The sequence below is a fragment of the Hylaeus anthracinus genome, unplaced genomic scaffold (genome assembly GCF_026225885.1).
Source record: "Hylaeus anthracinus isolate JK02 unplaced genomic scaffold, UHH_iyHylAnth1.0_haploid 4, whole genome shotgun sequence".
NCBI lineage: Eukaryota > Metazoa > Arthropoda > Insecta > Hymenoptera > Colletidae > Hylaeus > Hylaeus anthracinus.
In genome coordinates, this window is record NW_026535289.1 from 5,894,391 (window position 1) to 5,921,835 (window position 27,445).

A 27,445-nucleotide genomic window follows, 5' to 3' on the forward strand; every position below is an offset into this window, starting at 1 on the left:
CGCGGCTCCTTCCCTCCATTTCGGCTCTAACAACTATAAAGTTACGCCTTTTATCATTCTGTCTGCACGTCAGGGATGATACGCGGCCGTTCCGAAACCCACACAGAATCTGGCGAGCGGCGTTGCATTTCAAATTGAAATTCTCCACGGTCGGGAAATTTCAGTTTTCAACGCTTTCCGCGGTTATCGGCCACCGCGATGAGCTCTCGCGTTTCCAGTGATTTTACTTCAAGTTCATCAACTCTGGGGCTTATCAACGTTTTGTGCCGAATAGTTGCGTTAATTCGTGCCGTTTTGTTTTGCTCAGAATTCAAGGTGAATGGGAAACGGAGGGGATGATGGCTTGATCTGAATTTTTTTCTGGCAACTTAGAGGAAGGAGGAGAAAGGATAGTTAGGAATGTAAAGAGATTGCATAGGGGAATAATGGGCCCCATATAAGGGAATGTAAAACAGAAATATACTTGGAGTATCTCAAAATTTATTACACATGAACTCATTATTTAATTCCATTTCTTCACAAGTTCTATTGTAAAAGAAAATTCTTCATCTGTTCTATCATTCCTCTCAAACAGTATTTCGATATCTGCTTGAAACGTCACCATGCAAACCTCCAAAAGAGTTTCAATTCACTTCCATAAGAGAGACTATCCCAGTCTTCCTTAATTGCCCGATTACCGCGCCAGTGACTGCCACGCCGTTTCCCTCGCAATGTTTTCGTTTTCCCTCCTATTTCTACCGCGTTTGCCCTTTTTCGCTATCACCTTCCGGTCCGTCTTGGTTGCCTGGCCTTCGTATCGTGTCGCGCACGACCGAACGTCGCGTTGAAATCCCGCACGGAAATCTCACGCGAAGGATCGCGGGTCAACTTGTCACCTTCAACTTGGCGCAGACCCAGTCGCCCACCCTTTCGCTGATAAGAAACGGCATCGATGATCGATTCGTCAAGATGTCATCCCGCTCGTTTGTCTACGACGGCGGTTTCCTGCGGAGGTAGACGCCTCGATCCCTCCTAGCTCTTTGGCGCTGGTAAAATATCGAGAGGGTTGGCCGTGGCTGGAATTAATCGCGTCCACGGGTATTTCCGATTTCCAGTCCACCCGATCGTCCTGGACACCGTGAGAAATTAGGCTGATTCCATCGGTAATTATTTCCATTAGTATCGCCGTTGGGACGCGTGTACGGATATCGTCGACGCGATATTATTAATCGTGGGGATTAATTAGACGGTGTATTGGGAAAATTGTTGTGGCTGTATCGGCGACAGCAGAGGAATTCCCCTCGAATGATGTCTATAGTATGTTACGATGTGGGGAGGGTTAAGTTGGATCTGAGATTCAGAATAGAGCAGCACCTATACGAGATTTTTATTGGACAAGTACTGTTCTTTTATAAGGTTACATTTTTCAGGTATTTTTAACAGGAATTTTTGTATATTTGTTTGTTTCACGTCAGAGAGCAAATTTATTGTTCGTGATCCGTAATTCAATCTTTGATCCTCAAATATCTTGTGTTATTGTTCTGCTATTCAAATTAATATATGAAACATACCCTTAAGTTAACCTCATTTTCTCTTTCCACAATTTTTTCCCACCTTTCCTGCAAAGTCATTATTACATCAGTGTACCATAAATTCTACCTTAACGATGAACTGGTAGAAAGATAACGCAGCATCCATTCTCGTGACACTGTCGACAGTTACATCGGGTCACGTTCCAGATTTCAGATCATTCTCCACCTCGAGAAGGTGCGACGAAAAACTTTAAAGCTACTCAAAATTTGAAGTTGCCTGAAAATTTGAAGTTCTCGAACAATGCTGCTGATATTACCCTCGTTGGCCGTACAACCCCGAATTTCCTCGAACGCGTATATTATGTAACGTTCTCTGAGAACGATCGATGCCGGCCCCGGTATATCCGTGACACAGTCGAAGCTGTTCTCTTGTGTCTTCGAAACGAGTCCAACACGGGCACTCGTGTTTTCGAGCGAGCCAGTGCCGAGCCAGCTGATTAATTCCGTGTCACGTTCGCTCGTTAAATCATAGTCCGTGGGCTCGATCAACAAGTGTTACTTCTCGGACGCAGTGCGCAGAAACCCAGAAGAGTGGAAAAACAGCGATTGGGTAGAGACCGAACTCTCTTTTCAAATAGCTTACGCTCTTTATCACCTAGCGCATTCGTCGGACTCGTTCGAACGCACTGTTGCACGACTCTAAGACACTGAAACATGTGCAATAGGTATACGTTTGTCGTTCACCATTTCAAAAGTGTTGGCTATAAAATGCAGGAACAACGTTGTCAATAATTTAGCTATTTGAAAAAAGAGGTCGGGGTATTGTGCGGAGATGATGAGTTGGCTAGTGGGTCTGATTGGTAACAGTATACTGTTTTAAATTTTGTTGCGAAAATTGTGCAATATATTAGAAACTGGTGTGCCATACCATGTACTGTGCACCGTTGGGAAATTGCATAGCGACACAGATTGGTCTCCTAGATTATACTTAAAAACTCTACGATATAGACTATGGAATTCTACAGTACAATAAAGGAGACTATACTGTTACCAATCAGATCTCCTAGCCAACTTATCACCTCTGCACGGTACATGAGTCAATTTGGACCGTCTTGATAATCTCCATTGTTAAATAAAACGCTCCAAACGCACAGGAGTTGATCCGAAAATTTCCCATCCAGTGCATTTCGTTTACCATCTCATGCTCAACGAGGCAATCGATCCACAGCATCGCGGAGATGTGATTTCACAGACAGTTGGCTCGCCCAACTGTCCCGTGAAATACAGTTTCGGTTGAGACGGCACCGAGGGTTTGAGCACAGCCGACCGTCTTCGTAATCCCCAGTGTTAATACGTTGATTAGCACACTGATTCGCATGGAGATGTCTACAGGACTAAAATTTCGTCTCGAGACAATTAGAAACTACAGAATCTAGCATTTGTCGTATTATTTATTTTTGAATTCTCGTTAAAATTTACGAATTCTATCCAGATTTGTTTTCATTGATACTTACTCCTTTGGTGGTGTCCGTATGTTCGCGATGTGGCGCTCAACGTGTTAAATAAAACGCTCCAAACGCAAAGGAGTTGATCTGAAAAATCCTGTCCAGTGCATTTCGTCTCCCATTTCATGTTAAACGAGGCAGTCGATGCATAACATCACGGAGATGCGATTTCACGGACAGTTGGCTCGTCAACGGTCCCGTGGAACACAGTTTTCGTTGAGACAGCGATCGAGGGTTCGAACACAGCCGATCGTCGCGGTGGTCCGCGTCGAGCTGAAAGGGCGCCAGGCGGATGGCGCGGCGGCGTCTCGACTGCTTCCCACCACCCGACGTATCCATCGACATAAGCTAGATGGGTCCAATAACCCCGGTGCCAGGTCTCGCGATGATATCGTTGTTTCTCCTCCAGGGGCAGCGGGTGCAGACGGGACGCCGCCGTGATCGGGAACTGCTATTTCCGTTTCCGGATCCGCCGTGTCTGTTTGCTTACCAGGTGAACTCGCGCGCCTTTTCGGCGCGGATGATTGCTTGGTTATTTTCTGCTCGATCTGAGCCCGTTTTCAGCTCGGTTCAGGAATACGCGATCGCGCCGGGAATATTTTTAGCTATTTTACTAAAGGTTCGTGCCACGTTTCCGCAACAACAGTGAAAATAGGACAACGATTCGCGGCTTTCTCGGGATATCGACTTTTCGTTGGAGGGATGGTAGATCGGGGGTGGTTTTGCTACAATGTACGGGTGACAGGGGCTTTTCCCTGAAGAAATGTGAAAATTAATTCCGGAGGAGAGGTGTTATAGAACGTAAATCCGAATGGGATTCGTGGACTTTTATAAGAGTAGAAGAGGAAGGTAGATCGTGTTCGATCCCGAGTCCGGAGATTAAAGACGCAACACTTTTATTATAGAGACTTTATTGAATTGTAATGGCAAGTACGCACGCCAAAATGCAAGGAGTTTATGTAGGCTAAGATAACAGACTTCGGGTGCAATCTGGACAGGAGGCTAGAACGGCTAGAATTCGAAAGCTATGAGTAAGATGTTTTTGTGAGGATGATTCTAACGTGATATCTGCGTTGGTTATCCATTGGCTATCAGTTGATCATACAACAATCGATGACAGGGGTTGCGACGAGAAGACAAAGACTAACACAGCCTGTTACTATACTTCCACAAAGAAAATCGTTAAATCCTGTTTTTCTTGAACATCACAAAATACTAACGCAAGTACTCCAAGCAAAACAAAGTTACTCTTTACCAGAAATACTGAAAACATTGCACGGGTATCTTCTCGACTCACAACGAACGGCGCCGCGACGCAGTCCACGCGAAATACTACATCGGGTCATACGTGTCCAGTGGCGCAGCAACGGTATTAAATACTTCATTCGGAGCACGATCGCCGCATCTCGAACGCGGAATCTCGTCTCATTTTCCGTGGCTTTTAACGATCCCATCAGCTGAATATTTCAAAGCGTGCGCGTCGCGGGGCTAGAGAGAAAAAAAATATCGTCGCGCAGCCTTTTTCGGCGCGAGGAACACAGAGTCAGAGGGAAAATACGGTACCTTTACTAAACGGAGCCGCGAGTCATGGATTTCAAAAAGATTTACTCGCTGTGCGCGCAACTACCGTCGCGTAAAAGGGAACCGTCGGGTAGACGAATCCTCTCCATTAAACACTGGGTCGGCGCACTGTTCGGGAACGTTGACCCAGTGCCCGAGGACGTACTTCACGGCTTTGCTCTACGAAGAGGGGAAAACGTGCCAGGGGGAAACTTTGCGGCTTGCCTGACGTCGTTTGAACCGATGCATCGTGGTGCATTGTTTACAAATGCCGAAAGAACGCGACCAGGACGACGAGAGCGCACACCGGCACGGCGAACTCTGCTGAATCCGTCGCAGACGAGATTGAGGTCGAGATGGGCGAATGAGAAAGACGCAGCTGGATAATCGCGTTATGGAAGAGACAGGAGAGTATTGTTCGCGAAAGAGGTATTTAATTGCGTGGGGTGCGATTAGACGAATGTTCAGGTTTGCTTGGTCGACTCGTGAACGATCGTAGGAATCTTTTGTCATTTTGTGTCTCGAAAGAGATTCGAAACTTTCAAGAGTGAAGTCGATCTTCAATTCTTGATTCGTTTCTAGGTCTCGGTTGATTTCCATGTTTTTCTTAGCCTCGCAAGTCTTGGTTGATTCTGAAAACCGCGATCAAAGTCTCGAAACTTTCAACGAGTCTGGAACATTTCGCGTCGATTCATTTAGTAATTTATGACAGATGTTCGAGACTTTCAAAAAAAAAAAAAAAAAAAAAGTTTTCCGAGACTTTCCAAGATTGAGAATTCAAGCTCGAAACTTCAAGACCAAGAGTTCAAGACCAAGACCGAACACCACTTTAAAACGTTTCAAGACTCGAAGATCGAGGTAGGCGTTCGAGACCTTCTGGCGTCTAATAGTATTCGATGCGATTCGAATCTTTGACGTCAGCCGATCTATTATTCATTCGATCCAGTCTTGAGCCCGCCACAACTCGGGGATCGTATGGGTGACAATGAGTGTGAATGACAAGTGTTTGGGACAGAGCGGATGGGATCGAGCGAACGTTTAGGTTAGATGAATGGATTCCGCAATGGATGCGGAGATTTCGGCTGCCGGATCACGAACGAGCTCGGAAAGAGAATGGTAGCGGAGCTCTCTGAAAGACCGATAGACCGAGAGCGAAGAGTAAATCGGAGTATCGACTTCGATGCAATTTTGTTTTAGTTTGTAAGGACCACCTTCTTCCATCTGAATTTGCTGTCTACCACAGAATGTGCTAAGAGGAATCATGTTGTATTAAATAATGTAGCATATAAAGTATGTAACATATTGTAATGATACTTTGATTTATTTGTTCGTGGTGTTGTGCCCTCAGGCGATTTTTAAAGGATTTTGGGATATCGTAGGTTTCGGAGCGTTTAAAGAATTGGAATTCACCGGTGTTCGATGACGAGTCGAAGGATCGTAACTCCAGCGATGTGCTCTCAACAATGACTTTATTTAAAATGTGTTCAGACCTCCACTTTACAAAGCGTTATTGTTTTTATAGTCTTTGTTGGCAATCGGGCATGACCATATATGGTCATGATACCAGGCGCGAGTGCTGCAAGCTTGCAGTGCTCGCGTCAAAGTATGTCGCTGATTTCGGACATTATTAGTCGGGTCGTTACTCAATTAGCGATGGTCGATCATATGTTGCAATAATCGGGTGTCAGGCCACAACAGTGGTACTCGAATGAAAACCTCCAAGTAAGTGTTCACCTTTGAAAATGTTGTGCTCGAAAGAATTTACCTTATCTGATTATGTTCTCTGGGTTTTCTACGTCTCCTCAGAGGGGACATCCGAGTACAAAGGGTACTATTATAAACTATTAAAATTTTGGGATTATTAAATGAGCTACTTTTTTAGAAATCACCAGATCCTGAAACGTTTGCAAATCGGTCAACTATAGTTGAATTGAAATTGATAGAGGAAGTGAGGCTCCTCGACTAAACGGAGCTTAGGCGAGGCGACATTTCTCGCCTGTCCGACGGTCACCTATCGCCGTTTAGCCGGAGACGAATAAGGACACTCAGCGATAGAATCGTGTGTTACCTTTCGAGTGTTCTGGTAAATAAACAAACGGTTCGGGAGGGTTGGATCGAGCGGAGCTCAGCTGGACAAAGACAAATTAGCCGAAGTTAGGAAGATAGAGACTCTGTGGGACACCGGGGGTTGGCGTGACGTAGGGGTTGATGGAGAAACATGAACGAAAGGGATCGGACGACCGCAACGGCGGAACCTGAAATTCCAAAGGCAGAATTTCAGGGGCTTGGCAACACCAACGGGGGCCATAAGTGTAACGTTTCGAAGCGACGTGCACCAGAGGCTCGACTATATTATGGTGTTTCTCACCGGAAGTTATAATTGTTTGCCGAGTTTCTCCTGGCGCACGATTCCCCTGGGGAAGAGGGGAGCCGTTGTGTCTGGCTTCTCGCGTTTTCGAGAACACCTTGTTCCGAGGACTTTGTTGCAGATACAGTGACGTTTTTGCTCGTTTCGCTCGTCGACGGGATTGGTTATGCTTTCGGTGTGCGCGACTACGCTTTTGACGCGTTTGCTAACGCTTGGAGATTTATTTGTAATTAACAAAATTTAATTCGATGCATTGGGTGGCAAGGTGCTCTATAATTATTTTAGAGCATTTCAATTTCGGAAAAAATTTAATTTAGCCTGGCCTAACGAATGTAATTCATAGCTAGAGGATGATGGTTAGTCGTAACTTGGACTTACATTTTGTTTAAGGGATGATACAAAGGGGTTACCAATCGCGTTAGAATTTTATTTTCTAATAAAACACATGGTATGGAGTATATCAAATTTTTCAACAATTAACACGTTGACGGCTAAACAAATATACTTGAAAATTTCTATTGTAATTAAATATTATTTAGACAATCGCAAACTATATAATTAAATATTTATTGTGGTATTTATTCTTGCGACTCTATAAACATTCATGAATTTTATTTAGATTTATTTGATTTGATGCTTGATTTTCAGAATTAATTCTTTTAGTTCTTCAGTGAAAAGCACTGTCACTCATATATGGATGACGTTGCGATCAACGTGTTAAGCGTGAATGTAGATGTCTTTTGAAAGTCTACCACTACTGGAACATGCGTTAAATTTCATACCTCTTTGTTTAAATCGAGTTACTCCACATTGCGCTCTGATACCTATCAAAAATTTCCATCGATGTTTCACCCGACACTGGAAATATTTAAAATTTGGGGGTTGCGTTTATGACACGTATTGTATACTAATTACTTTCGGTCGAGCGAGGCGTGGGAGCACCGAATCGATTTCATAAGTGAGAGAGTTTTGCACGCTTGGAAATAAATTCTGACGCGTCCGTTACGCAACGACGGATATTCCCGACGCGTGGAATTAAAATAAAGATTTTTCTTTCTCTCCTCTCTTTTCAAATTTTGGAATCGCATCAGGAGCGTTTCCTTCGTCCGTGACCGGCGAGAATTTTCGGCTGTAGTTCCATCTCGCGTAGCTCCGAGAAGGGCTGTCGCGTCTGGCGTGCTTTCGAGGAAAAGATATTGGAAGGTCCGCGCGAAACTTCGAGATTCCGCACACTTGCGCGCGAAGAAAAATACTAACGATAAATTCGCCCTTTCCTACTTTGCCTCTCCGCTGGCTGCACGCTTCCGCCTTCCCCGCTGTCGGCGTAGCCATAGGTTGGGCGCTCGTAAAACCTAATATTTTTCGTCATATTTCAGATGCACCGGCTTCTCGATCGCGGCGCCGATGGAAAACTCGTTGTAAATTGCGCGAATAAAAGTCATCGTAAACCACCTGCGGCCCGATAATTCGTGAAATATCTAGAAATTATCTTGACCGTCTTTCCGTCGTCGTCGCTCACCCGTTAACCGTGTAATAGATTCCAACGGTGGTGCTGGTACTCAAATGTCGAGGGCTCTTTTCACTTTTCGACTCTGGAAGAATGGGTTTTTTGGAATTTCTCGGGGGAGAAGAAATTTCGAGTCCTCCAAGGGCTTTTACTTTCACTTCACTACAATGTTGACTAAGAAGAAATAAGAAGAAATTTCGTCGACTAGATCTTGTATTTTAATTGCGCCCTTATCGAGTGCTCCAAGGGGTTTCGCTTTTACGTCACTAAAATGTCGACTAAACACTGTCTTATAATTTTTTCGAGACAAAGTGTGAGTCGAATCATCCATAAATTAGGCACGCGTCTTTGGCGAAACTCGAACAGACTTCTACCATTTGTATATCTCCAGTGAATTCAATAATACCAAAAAACAAGCTCGATACAACTCGATGCTAGTTTTCCAAGACAGCATGGTCGTCAAGTACCAGCGTAAAACGCCATTTAAAGAGCGACCCGCTTGTAACTTCCTTACTTCACCAAATGATACCATTGCACAGACGCACCCTAGACATCTTCTTCCTTCTAGTGGCGAAATAATTGAATTTTTTTTAAACTCCTTAAACGGGAAGACCCCTTGAAACGCTAATAAAAAGACTACCCCGTTTCCTCGTCGCTGGCTCTTTCAGCGTTCATTTTCAGTACAATAAAAACCCTCGCGGCGGTTTATAGTCGAGTGCGGGTCAGCGATCCATTTAAGATACCCGTTGCACAGACGGCAACGTCGTAAAGTGCCACTGAAATTTCTGCGACATTCCGCGCGTTTTTCCATTTCGCTGTTCCACGGTTCGAGGGAGGTGCGCGTGACGTGCAGCCATGAGCGCATGCATAAATATTTATCCATGGGACCGATGCGTGTGGCCCGACTCTCCAGTCTCCTACACACGCGTGCCGGTGATGCGGAATGTATTTATTCGCGATTCGACTATTTTCGCGGACGAATAAGCCAAAATCGTCCGATTAACTTCTTGGAAACTGGCGACTTCAACGGAGAGACTTGCAAGTGGGTACCAGGAGCCATTTAAAGAGATTTGGGTAGGTTTGCTGAAGAAGTTTTGAGTTGAAAGAGGGAAATTAAGAGTAAAAAATGATTGTCTTACATTTGGTATGTGTGACCACTTGTTTCGGGATTGGGAGAAAGTTTAAGGTTACAGAATAAAATCCAAAGACTGCAAAAAATGCACTAACTACAGTCAGTCTCATAAATATTGGTACCCTCTACGTCTATTAAAGAAGTTTGTCTAAATTAAATAGCAGGTTTGATGTTTTCAAATAAATGTTTTATTATGTATATGTACATGGATAAACTTTACTAATGAAAAATTTATTTGGAAACATCAAACCTTTCATCTAATTTACGAATATTTATGGGACCGACTTTACGTAATCTTACTCTAAATTTATTTTTATCGAGTTCCACGATGCACGTGTATGGTGAAACAAAGCAACAGTCATCTACAGAAGGCCTCCTGAACTCTGTGTCATCTCTACCCACCCACTTCAATGTGATCCATTTCATGACAATAACTTACGTTTTTTGTCATCGTCCCAAATTCGCGTGACTTCTGTCTCGAGGCTTCAGATTCGTTTCTATCCGACTTCGTGAGGAGTGCAGGTTCATGTCCACCGTGTCGTACGTGTCCGAGATCGTCCCTTTGAGATCCCATGTTTGGAGGCTTTGCTAGGTAACCGGTCCTACGCGACCAGTCTCGCCTGAATCGAGTTATGCGAGTCTAGGGGGTCTCTATCTCCTGCTACCAGTTGGGAATCGTGTTGTTCTACGCGTCTGGGGTCAAACTTATCGGGTTTTATCATTTTAGGCTTGACTTTATCTTGTGCCATCTGGTTTCCATTCCCACTGGCCAACATCACCTGTGTACAGGATTTAAACGGATTTTAAACGCACCAAGTGTCTCTTGTTTTGTTTATTTCGCCCGTGCAAATCGGCGAGAGTATCTCGTACGCGATGCGCGTTTCGAGGAGGTTGTTACATCAATGTAAACGGATCTCTGTGCACATAAGCTTAGCGAAGCAAACTCCTCCGAGCGAAGGTCTACGGAAAAGATTTCCTGAAACTAAGCACAGTAATTCAAAGCGTGCTTACTAGATTGATCCTGGGCTTCGCGAGCGATCCTCGACTCGAAGGAAATCCAAGTTATTCGAAGGTATTTTTATTCACGATCCAAAACAAAGCAGTATTCTCAAGTTTCGAGAAGTTTTATCCACCCCTTCGCTCTCTCTTTTTGTACACAATTATTGACGTTATGAAACACCGTCCTAAAAATATCAAAAGAAATGTTATTCAATACACCAAAAATAAAGCCATAGAGCACAACCGCGCAGCGGTTACGTGTCCGCGTAATACGAGAGCTCGTTTCGCATTAATTTAAATTGGTCGTGGGGAGGGGGTGGGGCAATTGATTGTCGATGATACCGTCCCGTGCATTTTGCATGAGCTTTCCTCGGTGTTCGTTAATTTGCCTGAAATTCCGATCGAGGTATGCTTCGGCAAAATAATAGCGAGTTTTTGCAACGACGGACCACCGGTAACGCGACATTCATCACTGTCGACCGATCGTTCCGATCGTGGCTTACGTGCACCGACAAGAAACGCAGGATCGTGGAAATTGCCATGAACGATAGCCGTACGTGTTCCCTACCGTTAGGTGTTGTGTACGAAGGTAACGCTTTTTTTTTCTCTCTCCTTATCCGCGACGTGTAATTATCCCGCTTGGCGAACGTGGTTGTTCATTAAGGATTCGAATCGGAGTGGCATGGATACCGTTGAATTTATGCTAACAAGCACGTCGACAAAGGAACCGCCTTTCTAAGACTTCCGTTTTTTTTTTGTTCTCGGTTAACCTCGAACGACGAAGAAAACACCCGACACGTAACTGGCACGGTAATGTTAATTTGACCCAGATTTGAAAAAGTACTACGCGCGACACGGGATAAGAGAGGAGGATTGTGACACGACAGGAGGATTTTAACGTAAGGGGATTTAGTACAAAGATTAGAAGGATCAACTATATCGCGGGAGGATTAACGTTGCAATAGTACGGCTGGGAGTGTTTGTTACCACGTTACTTCGTGTTCCTCGCCGAATTAAAAACACACTAGTTGAATTTAAAGCGGAGTTTCAGAGTTTCTTTTTTCGCTCGCAAGTGAAACTATGTTTATTCGGTGTTTTAGCATTTTAGAAGCGCATTTGGAAAATTGATTTACAGAGATTTCCCAACACGGGACTCTTCTTAAAATTATCGGATTACTGATAACATTTCTGCTGCAATTCATGGTGAGAATTATTGGAAAATTATTGGATTTGCCTCTCCACTTTCTACTTACAAAGATGTAGTACGTATAAGAGGCATAAATTGAGCCCTGTTTAGTTTTAAATCTCCTTCAGAACTAATTGAGTTGTCCATTCGAGTATTAGAACCGCCACTCAATTTTCTCCAGTGTCAAACGGTTTTCGATGGAGAAGTGCGACACTCCTAATCGTGGTCATTGCATGTCGCGGTATCGCTATCAGGACTTCGGGACTTCTTATTCGTCGTATGGCGGCTTTCTGTTACCCTTTCCACCGGTTTTTTGACTTTATCGCCGTGACCCACGAGGTCTGGCGTGCCACCAACCTCGCTGCAGGAGGATACTGACGTGCCAGTAAGTGGCCCAACGTTCTTTTTTTTTTTTTCTTTCTTTCTAATGGGCTGCGTTACGAAGGAAACAACGGGGTAGGGAGAACGTGACCTGTAAAAAATGTGTGTCGCGTATTAGTTGTTTAACGAGCCGCGCGCATGTTAAGTCACGCGCGTGCGGAGAATAGGGAATAAAGCGGACTATACTTTGCTTTCAAATCTGAACGGAAGGCAAAATCTTTGGTCGACTTGAACGAAATTGAATAAAATGCCTAGATTAATAAATAGTTCAAGTTCAAGTTCGTATATTTTAAGGAGTACTTAGTTCATATACTTGACTGTTGTACTCGGGGGAGTATTTTTTGTTTGGTATCAGTTTTGAGGTAATTCTCATGATTTTTTTTGCAAGCAAACTACTAGATATAAAGCGTTGAAATTCGGTACGTTTATTTATACATATACAGTTGGTCCCATATATATTCGTACTCTCTATATTTATTGAAGAATATTGATTCTAAATTAAACAATAGTTTTGACCAAATTGTTACCAAATGAATTTTTCATTATAAATGTGTATACGAATAAGCTCATACATGTATATATTTATATATACATCAACATATTTATACAAACGCCTATAAAGTAAAAAAAACGCGACATAAAGCATCTCCCGCGGTACAATTTCGGCAAACCATCCCCAAGTCGTCCGAGAAGTTTCTATTCGGCCATTCCATCGACACAAGAAGAGAAAAAGGCTCCAGATCGTATTATTTCCCAGCGTTCGCTTCGTTGAAGCACTCGACCCACCGAATCGGTCTTATTTACCGAGCTCTCGAACGCCACGGTGGGTTTCAGCCAACCTCGAAATCTTCCTTTCGAAAGTCGTGGAATCTTTTCCGCGATTGTTGGCCGGCAATCGTCGTAACGAGGAATCGGGCCGGGGTAACCGCGCTGGTTAAACGTAGCCGGTGGCTGCGCGCAGAGGGGTAAGGGTTGCATCGGGATGGAAGGAAGCCGGGGAATCGAGCTTTTCCCTTTTACATTAAAGCGCGGAACTCTTCTTTCGCGGAATTGAAATAGTACGCTGGGAAATAGGTACGCGTAGAGGAGAGGAGTCTACGAAAGCGTGGATGCCAGGGGGGGTTGGAGCGAGTACGCGCAGCCCCAAAGAGAGGACGGCCCTCGCGCGGAGTAATTAAAACTCTGAAAGTCCCTAAGTCGCCTCAGACTGCGCATAATTTGCAAACGCGCTCCTTCGCTCTCGTGTACCGAGGCTAGGTTTGAAAACGAACGGAGACGGAGTGAAGCTGCGCTCCGCGAGCAAAGGAACAGAGGGAGAGACTTACCGCCGACACTTCTACCACCCCCGTCTCGTCTCTCTCTCTTCCTCTTTCGACCACGGTTGTGCTTTGCCACCAGGTTCACGCAGCTTTTGCGCGAGTTTCGCTCCCCCCCCCCCCCCTTGGCGTTCCCTGTTTCCGGTGTTTATGCATCTTTCAGTCTGGCCGACGGGCTCAGCTTTTCCCGTTTTTCCGTTTTAACGCGATCTTTGTCTCGCGGTCCGGTCCGCTGTTTGATGTTACGAGGGTTTGCGTATGGTTGGACACGGGGGGAAGAAGGTTTTATGATCTTTTGAAAGTTGAATTATTTCATTCTTTTAAATTGTTCCGCAGTGGTGAAAAGTGCCGTTGGTTAATGTTTTGGATTAGAACGAAAGTCTTCTGAATTATAATATTAACCGTTTCAACGTTAACTATCATAACTGTCAATAAGAGAAGTAATTCACCTTGAAAATACACCGAATAAACATTAATAAATATCGCCGGGTCGGTGTACAATCGCGTCCTGGGGACCAAACGGCCACGACAAATCGATCATTATCGAGAATTCACTTCACGGATTTTTATGAGATTGAAATACGTTGTAGCCCATAATTAGCGGGGATTTATGTCTTCACATTAATGACTTTCAATTCATTTACAAGATACACGTCGTCGAACTTTGCCATTCACACCTGCGAATCTAAGCTAAAAATCACGATCTTTGACATTCTACATTTCCCAACCCAACCCTCAACCAGCACAACGATTACTTTTAACCTTGTATAGGTCACTGGTACTCGTTCTTACCACTAAGGATGCGGTGGAAATTTTGTACTTTTAAGTTTCTACGCTCATCCACAAAAAAAAGTGATAAAATCCCCAAGGAGTTCTACCGTATAAAGGGTTAATCCTCCTCCCTATCTCCGTAATGTTCCACGAACGATACCATATTTCAATTCCATAAGAATCTCTAACCTCCAGACCAGAAAACAATCGATTTTCCCGCGCTATGACCCAGCGACACTTTTCCACCTTCTTCTCTCTCCCTGTTTCGCTACCCCCTACAGCTTTGCATCGCCACTACCGTGTTCGCGCAACGTTCGTACGTCCTTCAGTCTGGCCGACGGGCTCGGCTTTTCCCGTTTATCCCGTTTTTTCCGTTTTTAACGGGGATCTTTGTCTCGCGGTCCAGCACGACGTTTGATGTTCCAGCTCTGGTCTGAAAGCGAGCGATGCATTTTCGTCGATTTATGCCACCGTGTTTCGCGAGGGGGGACGATGGAAAAAACCGCGAGGAAAGAGGCTTCGGTGGAACTTGTTTCGAAGGGGTGAGGTGGCGCCAAGAAGCGAACGTTGGAGCTTTTAAAAAACCGACGAGAGTTGAAAGGGTGGATAAAACTTCGTGGCTCGATATCTGCGCTCGAACGCGCGACATTTTTACCTTCGTTTTAAAGTGCGGCCGCGGTCCTTGGAGTCGGGGACCTTTTCGCGTTTGGAAGACCGCTTCGTGGATTCCTTTCGTGAGATCGAGTGCAGGCTCTTTCGAGTGCAGTCAATTACAGATACTTGATTCGAGATGAACTCCTGTTTTAACAATTCAATATTCTACATGGAAATAGTCACACTATTAATAGGCTGTAGGTGATCACCAAAACTGTAGATTATTCTATATGCATTGTATACTTCATGTGTGTTTTCATAATAGTGTGCGCTATAAATGTATAAAATCCATAGTGATTACTAGACTGCGGATCTTTATGTATTTATAGGAAATTTGAATGTGTATGAAACTACAAAATGCAAATATGCAAGAATATAAAAAGATAGAAGGAAAGTTCATGTTATAAGATTTTCAGAATAAAACAGATTCATATTTAAGTTCAATTTTTGTAGGCACGTTTGCGAAGATTTTATTTTGCATAAAGATCCGCAGTCTAGTGATTACTTACTACACGCTTGCTCTTCATTTTAAATGATTTTTCATGTTACACCAAAAATCTTGTCAATGGATAAGCATTCCATCTTCATCTAAAGCAGGGTTGTTTGAACCAAGAATAAACAAGTTAAAAATACCTATCGAGCCAGCAAAAAAATAATGAACTACACTGCACTAAAATCACTAATTATGAAACGCCCGAGTTCAAAAACTACCCCCGAGGACGTTCGAGTTCACGACTCGTCCAAAATTCCGTCAAGTCCAATCCACCGCTCCCAAAGGTATCCGATTCGAATGAAAGGACCCCGTGTTCGTGGTGCACCGAAAAATGCAGACGACTCCTTCGCGACGCGACCGGGACTCGCGCGGCACGTAAAAAGGAAAAATCAATCGGCGGAGCTTTTCGCTCGATCGCGGAAATGTACCTTCCCGCGCTACGTTGAATAAATTCGTTCCTCGAATTTTTACAATGTTTCCCCGCGGGCGTTGAATATCACTTCAACGAAATACTAGTCGCGATAAAGGCAGTCGCCCCGGTCGTCCGACGTTCGTTAAGGGAAGTTCCCGTGTTCTTTCCGCGACACCGGTGTGTCGTTATTACATCGACGCTATTACAATCTTTCTCCCGCGAGGTTTCGACTCGGATTGATGATTTTATATATATATATATGTATATAAAAAGAATCTCGAGATCCCAACCGGTGGTCGAGGTTGGCTGAAGGCGAGCGGGGGAGCGGGTGGAAGAGACCATTAACGCCGATCCAAAAGATGCCTGAGCGACGTGATATTGGAAATCCTCCTTTTTACGGAAATCCTCATCCCTCGAGAGTGTCGAGCCACTCGATTTTTACGTCCTCCCTAGATACCCGACCTCCGTTCTTTGCGATTTCGCAGCAACTATCGCCGAACGGGAGTTTTCAACGGATATGTTTCGCGGGACGCGCGACTCTCTTTCATCAGGTGTAAACGTCTGTGAAGGGATCGTCGAAGAAAACCCGGTGAAGTGGGTGTACTTTGCTATACCGTCGAGCAACTATTCAGGAAGTCCTATCGTGGAGTAGGGATTGGGCTTACAACAGAAAGCTTGGCTGTTTAAATATCCCAAAAGATAAGATTACAGTAGACACGTAACACAACTGTTTTTATTCCGATACGATTCCTAGGCTCCAATCTGTATTCTTCAATCTGTATTGCTATTGTTAAGAGAACCAGTGTTATCATCCTCTACAGTAGAAATACTCTGCAGTGACAAAACAAGACGAACAGGATGGAAGAGAATTACAGAATAACTGAAAAAACTGGTTCGATGAATAACCACAACGGTTTCTGCCATTCAAAGACCCATTTTTGAAAAGGATCTGTGGCGAAAAATAGTCACCACGTGTCAATAGAAAGTAATCCAAACAATGAACGCGAGACTTCCAAACATTGAAATCGAAAACAATCGTGGCAACTCTGGTGGTTTCTGAAAGGTATAATCCACTGGGTCTTTTTACACCTGGTTCGACCAATAACAGCGGTTTCATATTGTCAACAAGTCGAAATTGATTCAAAACCACGCAGTATCGATTGACGGACCTGTACGTTTGCATGGTATGCTTGACCACACACATCACATGTCACAATAGCAAAGTTAACTCCATTGGACTACAGAATGTTGCCTCATCCGGCATACCGACCTTTTTCCAACTCTCTATTACCTTTTCCTCCATTTTCAGCTCATTGTTAGAAAGAAAGCATTTCCTCCATCGGGGAAACAACAGTTAGAGAATTTGAACAATTTATATATCGCAATCCACTGACGTAGAACTTCCCAAAACATGGAAAATACCGTTCGATATGCAGTTAGGAGAAAACTGTTGATGCTATTACGGCTCCTATGGATATTCTGATTTAATAATTTTTAATTTTCCGGAAATAGACCTCTACGTTTGACCCGACCCCATTTCATTTCAATTTCTTATATTGTTCAAAATTGAAAAAGGTTAGGACTAGTAGTTTGAGTGTAAATTGTGTACTCAGCATAGATATTCATAGATTGTATCTATTATATGTAACTCCACAATACACACATTTCACTGGGTGTAGTATTTAACATTTATCATTACATTTGGAATTGAGATGATAAGATAATAAAGGTGATAACTAGACTACGGATCTTTATGCATTTATAGGAAATTTGAATGTGCGAGAAACTACAAAATGCAAACAATATACAAGAATATAAAAAAGATTTAAAGTAAAGTTCATGTTATAATATTTGCAGAATAAAATTAAATTCCTATTTAGGTTCAATTTTTGTAGGTACATGTACAAAGATTTTATTTTGCATAAAGATCCGCAGTCTAGCTGATAACAATCATTCCTGAGAAAGTCTAGAGCCTTTGACAACCAAGTCCAACTATTAAGAAATAATTTATTTCTGCCTGAGTTTCCTCGACTCTCACGCATTCCGGAATTATTTTTGGATACCAAGTCATCCCCTATTCGGTTTTACCAGACCCCACGAAAGATCCTGAATAGTACAGGGACCGTTAGTACGCGTTAGTCGAGCTTTCCCAAGCGCTTGTATTTTCGTTCTTACGCGTTACATTCTGTCCCATTCCATTTGACCATACGCGTTGCTATAAGACAGCCATATTCTCTCGACTCTCGCGTGTTCGTCGCCCCGCGGGCAACACACTTTAATTAGACTTTAATTAGGGACTCCCGCAGGTCTTCAACTTTCCGTATGCTTTCTCCCGCATTTGTCACCCTCTCCTTTCGATTTCATTCTTTCTCGCCATCCCATCGATCCATCTCGGTTTTTGTTTCCGTGGTCCATTTCGAATTCCATCAACGTCCAACGTATCGTCCGTCGTTGTATCGGATAGTTTTCGAGGCGAAGGAAGAAGCCAGAGGTAGGTGGAAATTATTAGGAACTATGTCGATGTTGCGCGCATTCTTCGGCAACAACATTAATCAGAGACTGAACAAGAACCTCTCGAATAGATTGGTTTCCGCGTGGGTACATTTTGATATACAAGCAGTTTCCAAGTTTGAACGAAAAATCGTAGATGCACGTCTGAAGTGGTACTCCACTATTTTGTCAATTTTCTTTTACTCCTTTTTTCCTTAAATTCCTTCATTCGAAAAACCGAAGATGCACGTTTCACCATTTTGTAAATTTTATTTGAATCCCTTTTTTCCTTAATTCACGCTTCAACTACGTTCAATAACGAATAGAATAGAATCGGAAGCATAGCTCTTAAAAGTATTCGATTTAGCTTGGAACGAGTCATCGTTACACTGTCCCGCGTTTTCCCAGAGCTGGATTATCGGATGTTCCTTCATCCGAAAACATATTCACGGATTTATTCGTAAATACGTTGAATAATGCGAGAGGTCTGACGCGTGCGAGCGTATCGGCTACCCTCCATAATTAAATGTCGGTGTGCTCGCGTGTTACGAGACAGCGTTTTAATCGGCTTTCAAGCTGTCGATGAATGGAATTTCGTGAAACAACGTTTACTACCGTCCCTCTCCCCGGATACGCGGGCTTTCCTTTCCCCTTTTCTCGTCGATGGACCCCTTGTTCGCGCAGCTGATGGCATAAATACGTTCCACGGGAATTTCGTTGCGCGTCCGTGCGAATTTATGAGTGACACGGGACTTCGGATTTCGATAAAAACTTAATCATGCACGGCCAAACGAGTATCGATCGATGGCTAATAAATCTGGACGGGAGTATCGCGCAATCTGCGACCGTATTTCCTGGCGGAGACTTTACGACACGATATTTTTATGCTCCTTCCCTCGAATATCTTTTTTTGCTACCACCAAATGGGTAATTATTTTATGCTCGTAGGTGGTTCATCGCGAGACACGACTAGTGTTGTTTATAGTCGCCTAAAACACGCGAAATGAAGAGTTATTAGCGTGAACCGTGCCGTCTTCTAAACGGAATTTATTAACAAACACCGTTGCTGCTCCCCAGCCATTGAGCATTTATTATTAACGTGGAACGCTTTCGACCTCGTTGCGGGCCCCTCTCGTAAATTTCGTGCACGGATTGATGAATATCAGTGCTCAGAAAATGATGGAGAACGTTTACGTGAAATTATGCACGAAGGTTTAATGAATACTAGGTGAACGGCAGCGAAATTCGCCAGCTGTTTCACTTGAAAAATTGCTTAAGAAAGAAATCACTGTTAAAAATGCCACCAAAATATTATTTATGAAAATTAAATTAGAATGTATGAACGTCTGATGTCATCGTGGCATTCGCACATTTTTAATTCATTACATGGACTATTTGCGGGTAGTTACCTCTATCCACAACGAACAGTTATGATTAATCATATTTATCATTGACGTTATCTCAAATATTTTTAGAGTACTCCCCTGTCCACCACCATTTTCTTTGTTTTTTTTTTTTGTGACACAAACAGTTATAGCTGCAATTTACCTAAACCCACCTAGAGGATTTGCTATTCCTCTCCAAGCACCAACGAGTGATTTTAAACTTGTGAATTATTCCCAGCCTGTGTTCAGTAGCACACAAACCGTATGCAGAATTGCATTCATATCTTTAAATTATTAGACGTCGCAAACCGTTCCGCCGGTTCGAAAAATATTTATCCATTGCAACTTCGAACGGGGAACTTTCCATCGAGCAATCAGACGCGTTTGCACAATCTCTCGTTAATTCCGTCGAACTTCGCGGATAGCGTTAAAGTTTACGTTAACTCCGCTGAGGTCAAGTATTTCCGAAGTAGAAGACCTTAATTTTGTTTCTAGCTGAATTTAGTAGAGAACCTTAATTTTATTTCTAGTAACATTTACGGTTACCTTCGTCGCGATCGAAGATCGGTGTTCTTCGCTCCGACGAGAGAAAGTTTAGCTAATCACTTGTAAATACGCTTGAGTTATTTAACGGTAACGATATTAATTAGGAGGCTTGCGATCGAGTAAAATCCAAGACAATTTTCGTTTAATCTTTGGATTCTGGATTATGTAATTTTTGTTATAAGAATCGTAATTTGACGCGGTGAAATGTAGTAACGGTGACCTTACAATTTTGCAGTTGAAAAACAAATTAATTCCGGTGCTGACCTAAATCCATGTTTTTTTACACTTCACCATCCCGTAATCTCTCACAATAAATGAAAACATTTGACACGCTCGGCGAAGTAAAATTAAATAATTATGATATAATATACTTTAACCTGGTTAATAAAAAGAATGTTTTCGTGCCCTAGAAATTTTAATTCAATTTGAACAGTTTCATATTTCTTAATTTGAACCTTGCTTACCGTGACGGCACACAAAAATAAATATGAAATGAAATTAATATATTCGCGTGCGACTTTATACACAATTTCGTACTATTTTTTAACGATTTCAATTTCTTTTTCTTAAATTTTGTGTTGTTTGCATTGGAAACTCTTTCGATTAATATACGTATAAAAGACAGGAAGTATCGCCCTTTTGTTATGAAATTTTGTCCAAAATGCTAACCGTTTTCTCAGTGTTTTGGATGTCACGGAAATTTCCTTCCGATGCTGTGGAAATTACGGACGCCATCGCTGGCGCTGTTACCCTTTGGTTCTGTGAACAAACTCATAAGTTTATAAGTTCCGCGAGTTTCGAGATAAAACTACATCTGGGCGAAGAAAAGTGCGCGCCATCGGTGCACGCAATATCCGTTTTGTTTGGAAGTAAACTAGAAGCTTGCGCTCGATCATTCTGTCAATAATACCTTTACTAGACACCCGTCCGAGCATTGCGTTATGGTTGCCAATTTTCACTCGACTTTTCCTCCATCATGTTATTATTGACACCATAGCCATTCAATACGAATTACCTGTTATTTAATTCATTAGTTACTAACAGTATTTCAATATTTCCATAGGTACCAGTTCTCCTCAAAAAGGTCATCGTACACAAACCAGTCAAAAAGAAATCTACATTAAACTCACCTACCAGTTTTATTCACAATTATTTTCGAAGAGCTATCCTTGTCTTCAACAATACTTCCATAGGTACCATTTTTCCTTGAGAGGGTCATTATAAGAAACCCCTCTGAAGAAAATAATCAACATCGAGTTCCACCCTAACAATCTAGTCAAGATATGAAGTTTACAATTTGTAAATTAATTTCCTCAGGATCTTTGACTAACAGACTCCAATTTCAATATTTCCATAGATACCATTTCTCCTCAAAAGGCCATCATACAAAAACCAATCAAAAAAAGAAATCTACATTAAACTCACCTACCAATTTTACCCACAATTATTTTCGAAGACCTATCCCTGTCTTCAACAATACTTCCATAGGTACCATTTTTCTACAAGAGGGCCATTAAAAGAAAACTCTCTTAAGAAAATAATCAACATCGAGTTCCACCCTAACGATTTAGTCAAGATATGAAATTTACAAACTGTAACTTAATTTCCTCAGGATCTTTGGGAACTATGGTTGCATACCAAGTAACTTAGTCCCGCGTCGGTTTATGGGGAATCGAAATGGCACGGAAATGCACTTCTGGCCGATAAAGTACGCGAAACGTCGCGAGGGCTCGCAAATCCTTGGTTACAGTTGCCCGGCGTCGATCGATAACGAGACTTCCGTTTTACAATTAAGGTCGGCCACTTTCTCGCCCTATACTTTATCGAAGTGCAAGTGCACCAGGATCCGGTCTGTTGGATATATCGTCGGATGGATGGCAATAATTTTGACACGGGGTATCATTTCGCGATCGTGAAGAGAGTTAAAGTGGTTTCCGTCCATCCCACCTCAACGATAGAGGTTTTAAGGGTAATAATTCTACGGGAGCTTACCGTGAAGTTTGCGTAACATCGCGTTAGCGTAGTTTATGGGCATTCGTGGTCTTTGGACGCCATTGTGTTGCACAAATTTGCAGAAAAAGTTACGTACACTGATCAAATAAATTACGTGGGTAATCCGTGCTTGGGTCATTAAAATTATACATTACGGACACAGTCGTGTCGATCGTAATGAATTTAAACGACTGAGATTTGAGGAAAGGTTCGATATAATTGAACGATTTGTTGCTAAAATCGTGAACAAATCTTTGAATTTGCTCCCAAGAGAATTTAGTTACATAAAAATTCCTTTACACTTGTTTTCCCTTGGCAAGAGATTCTTTCCCCAAAGCCTTTGATATTTTCGGATGGTATTAATGGGACACTCTTTAAAGAAAGCGTGGTTCATTTAGAGCCGGTAATACCATCCCCTTTTTATCATGGTTATTGTCTTTGCGTGGCCGACGCTGAAACGCCCGCCACGGATTCTTTTATTTCTTTATTACTGAAAATATAGCCACGCATGGAAAATCCTTGTAACCATTTCCATTCGAGATATACGATTCCCGTGTGCAGCGATAAATTTTACCGGCTCAACAACAATGCGTGTCTATTACTCGCACGTGAAGAAGAAAGGATTTATTGATGGTATCGCTCCGACTGAGAAATCCGACATCTTCCATCGAGAGGAGATCTGTCATAGGTGATCAGAGCGAGCGTCGAGACGCTGATACGTATGCACTCGATCACCATCACAGATTTATCTTTACGTTCAAGATTGAAGATGCAGACAGCCATCTTTTTACACGATGATTGTATCTATTAAAGTATCTTTAACATCGTTGAACCTCGAGTATTGCAAAAGATCGAAACTAAAAGCTGTGTTAATCGAGGAAACGCAATATCACTCACGACCTCGTGCAATAATCGAGGCCCTCGAGCAATAAACGAAGTCCAACCTATGTAGAATTTCGAGGAAAATAAAAATTTGATCCGTCGCGCCACTCGACGCGCAATTTTTGCAACATCGAATCGTTCGGTCGTGGACCATGTGATCGCGTCGTATTCAGCTGAAAGTCGTCGCACTAACGTACCATTTTTTCCGCCGTTGAATGGGGACGAATTAAAAAGACCAGCCGCGAGTCCACTCGATCATATTTTGAGCGGTTTCATCGATCCGGTAGCCCATCGCTCGGCGGAATCCTAAACCACGGATTCGCTTCGACGGTTGTGTACCGCGCTGTCGTTGTCAATAACCGTTACTCTGCCAGTCACAGTCGGCTACGGTGGACAAGGGAAATATTTTCGTTGTGTTCTTCCATCACCCTGCGATTCGATGGGAATTGCACGTTTTCTGAAAAATTACAAAGACGTACGTCAATTGTCGCACGAATTAATGGAATCTGGGCGAAAAAAGACATTGAATTATTTTGACACGAGTAGGCAGCGGACTTTTATGCATTTATAAGACATTTTAATGTGCGATAAATTACGAAATGCACACAGTATGCAGTAATATAAAAAGAATATCGAAAGTAAAGTTCATATTATAATATGTGCACAGTAAAATAAATTCCTATTTAGGTTCTCTTTTTCTAGGTACATTTAAAAAGATTTTATTTTGCATAAAGATTCGCACTTTAGATGACTATACTAGCACAAGATTTATTTATAAATTTAAAACGAGTTTCCAATCCACCATTTCCAGTCATTCTTTAAATTTAGTACTTTTCTCCTGTTATTTCCATAGATGTATATTTTGACAATTTCCACGTATGGTAAATCCCTCAGATATCGCTCACGTCATCAAAATACGTTCAAGTACAAGATGACAACTAAACGAGCTAAGGTATCGATCTCGGTGTTCCCCGAGATAAAAGCTTGAAGCCTTGAAACCTACCACCCGTTTCTAATTTTCATTTCAAACCAAATTTCCTCAACTCTGAATACCTTACACCTGATATTTCCTCTAAATTTAAATTACTTCCACTACAAAATTGCCCAATCTTCGTCATTATATTCATTATACCCTTGTTTTTGATTTTCCGAAACCGAAGCGAAGCTCCATCAAAATAATGAATAACTATCCGTTTGATGATAAGCCGCGGCTAGATTGTTAAAATTGGTTCAATCAAATATTTTCATATCGCGGACGTATCTTCCCTCTATGCAGCGAACACGCAAGCCGGGATGGCGCACGGACGGCGCCCGCTTGGTCGTATAATTGGTACGCGTAGCGGCGTGCGCGTATCGGGGCTTTGTGTATTTGAAAAGCGAACGTGGACCGCGGGGGTCGATGATGTCCATCGATCGGCCAGGATAGGAAATAGGAGGCGGTCCCTCGGACAGTACAAATTATGCACCGCGGATGCAAAGTGCATGGGAAACGAGGCTCGCGCCTCGGTGCTCTCGAATACACGGGGATTGCACTCTCCTTCATCCCGCGCTCGGTCGCGTGGAGCTCTGTCGCGTGTGACACAGGATCGAAAGATACCCTGTGGATATACCGAGTGCCCGCGCCCGAACTAACATCCCACGAGACGTTCCTCTCTACGATACAAATTTCAGTGTGGGGTTATCTCGATGGGAAGAGGAGCTGGAGCGTTGTGGATAGCACTTTATCGCGGGGTTCAAAGAACCCATGGAAATCTGAATTTTTAAGGGAGAAATTGAAGGGCTGCGTCCAGTATGGATTTCAGCAGAAATATCCTGTTGTTTCACTGATTTTCCTGTGTGTACGAGGGTATGAGGCACTACTACTATGGATAGGAGGATAGGTTCGATGGTCAACTCGTGATGGTTTAACTCTAAAACTACCTCGATCGATCAAATGATCGTTTTCAAACTTTTGTATACAGTTCTTATATGCGATATGAGCCGTTTACTGCATAAATAGTCCACCAGTCACATAAAAGTTGTAACATTACTGACGATTATTTGTTGCCTATTCTTTCTTATTAATTTGATATACCATTAGATGAAAGTTGAATCTGTATTTGTGCATTCTACAATACTTATTTGAATTTATATTATAAGCGGAATTTTAAAAAACAATGTACATTATTTCATCGCATTTCTCATTTGTTTGTTTTATGGAGTTAATCGATTTGTTCAATGAATGGCTCACATATGAATTGTATGCAACTGTTTCATTCAGTATTCAATTTAGTCCCACGTAAAAATATTTTTACATTTAATTAAAGAAAGTGTCTTTAAAATTAGCCATTTGTCCCATACACGGTAGAAATACTTACAAATGAACGTTAGTAGATTTAGTGTTAACGTAACACATTAATACGGTTTCAATGTATATAAAATTTATATTTCGCATTACTCTATGATATCTTTGAAACCATTTTCCAATAAAAGCCCTGATTTTCGGGGACATACAGTGGGTGTAAAATGTATTCGTACACCGATCAATTTCCCAAAAAACTTTTGTATGAAATTATAATATCTTAACTTCTTTTTTTATAATCAATGATATTTTACATATTCTTGGAAGTCTCTAAGATAGATATAATCCAAACAACATTTACTGGTTAATATAATTTGTGAAATTAACAAAAAAAAAATGCGAAAAGTGGGTAAAAGTATAAAAGCAATAAGTATTTGTACGATTTTTATGACTAGACTGTGGATCTTTATGCAAAATAAAATCTTCGCGAACGTGCCTACAAAGATTAAACCTAAATAGGAATTTATTTTATTCTGCAAATATTACAACATGAACTTTACTTTCAATCTTTTTTTTATTCTTGCATATTGTTTGCATTTTGTAGGTTCTTGCACATTCAAATTTTCTATAAATGCATAAAGATCCGCAGCCTACTTATGACGAACCATTTACAGTAGAGTTTGTAACGTACACACATTACTTTATTGCTCTTTACGAATTAGAAAACATCAAATTTTCAGTAAAGTGCCTTTAAAAATGACTCTAATAGAGAAATTTTAGAACATCCCACTTCGAATATCTAATAATTTAGTTAATTTAATTTTTAGAAAAGTTACAATAATTATGAAATCAAAAGGAAATCCCACGAAGGAAGTATTATATACTTATAAATTAATGTAAATTTCTTTTTTTTTTTTAATCAAGTTTTAAAAATTAAACTGTTGTGCGAATACTTATTGTTTCAATATTTCTATCGATTAATTGTTTTTTTCTTGTTAATTTCGCAACTTACATAAATAGCTATTTTTTTGTACTCTATCTATTCTAGAGATTTCCAAGAATGTCATTGTTTATAAAAAATAAGTTAATAAATTACAATTTTACATAGTTTTTTTAGAAATTGATCGGTGTACGAATACTTTCTACACCCACTGTACAGTTCCATAACTATACGTACCCTCTATGTCTATCGAAGAAAGTTTAAATTAAATGTTAGGTTTGATATTTCCATAATGTCCCAGAATATTGGGGATTCTTCCCATTTTCCTTCCTTGGGCCTAGAATCCCAAACGAAACCCTCCGTATCGATTTCAAGAACCGGATGGTGCTTACTGCATCAATGGGACCGCCCGTCATCGAACCGAGTTCTTTCCTTGAAAATTAGCAAACTTTGAAGCGTTATAGCTTGAAAATTAATAAAAATCGGGTAAGTACATCAAAGCTTAATGAATTCGTCTCGAAAAGTAATATCGCATGGTATAAAAAGAAATATATAGTTCCATTTGAAAAACGAAACTTGATCATCATATCTCGTTAAATAACAAAGTTAACAAAAATTCCTTCTCGCTGAAACACGAGGCCCATTTTACCATGCAATTTCCATATTTGAAATTTTGCATTCGGCCGATAGTTTTGGAGTTAGAGCTCCGTATCGCTTAGGCTGGGATACTCTGTATGTCTCTCAGATACCCATCCCCCCACTGCCAGCCCATTCATATCTCTTTTGCCCGTAGTTTCGCCCGAGTAGCCCCGACCACCGGTGTAATATGATCCTCACCGATTGATACGTTTCTGACCTCTTTCTCTTTCACTATCTGTCCTTTTCTACGTTCGACGCCCGACTCGAGTCAAGTGTAAACACATAAAAACCTCGAGTGCAACGTTTTGGGTCTCCGATTTTGCATGCCTCCTTCAGTCGTTACTGTATCTTCTAATGTTTTGCCAACAAACTTCGAGTGTAGAGAAGGACAGGAAAAAGAGGACGGAGCGATATGCGAAAGTGCCGACCAACACCGGGATTATTTCGGTGAGACAATATGTAGTAAATATGTTGCGAAGTACGTCGTGTTTGGTC

The 27,445-nt window shown here is 41.9% G+C and overlaps 2 protein-coding genes across 5 annotated transcripts in view; one reads left to right on the forward strand and one right to left on the reverse strand.

The window, feature by feature from the left end:
* LOC128895059 (uncharacterized) overlaps positions 1–23,540 on the reverse strand; it is a 56,846-nt gene extending 33,306 nt beyond the window's left edge. Inside the window, exon 1 of one of the 2 annotated variants that reach the window (XM_054157290.1) lies at positions 23,288–23,540. The gene's annotated coding sequence lies outside the window, so the exon portion shown is untranslated. Of the gene's footprint in view, positions 1–20,885; positions 20,936–23,287 lie in introns of those variants that run through there. The other variant, XM_054157291.1, reaches the window with a different exon arrangement.
* LOC128895046 (E3 ubiquitin-protein ligase MYCBP2) overlaps positions 1–27,445 on the forward strand; it is a 278,943-nt gene that overhangs the window by 45,437 nt on the left and 206,061 nt on the right. The gene's annotated exons all lie outside the window — the stretch shown is intronic.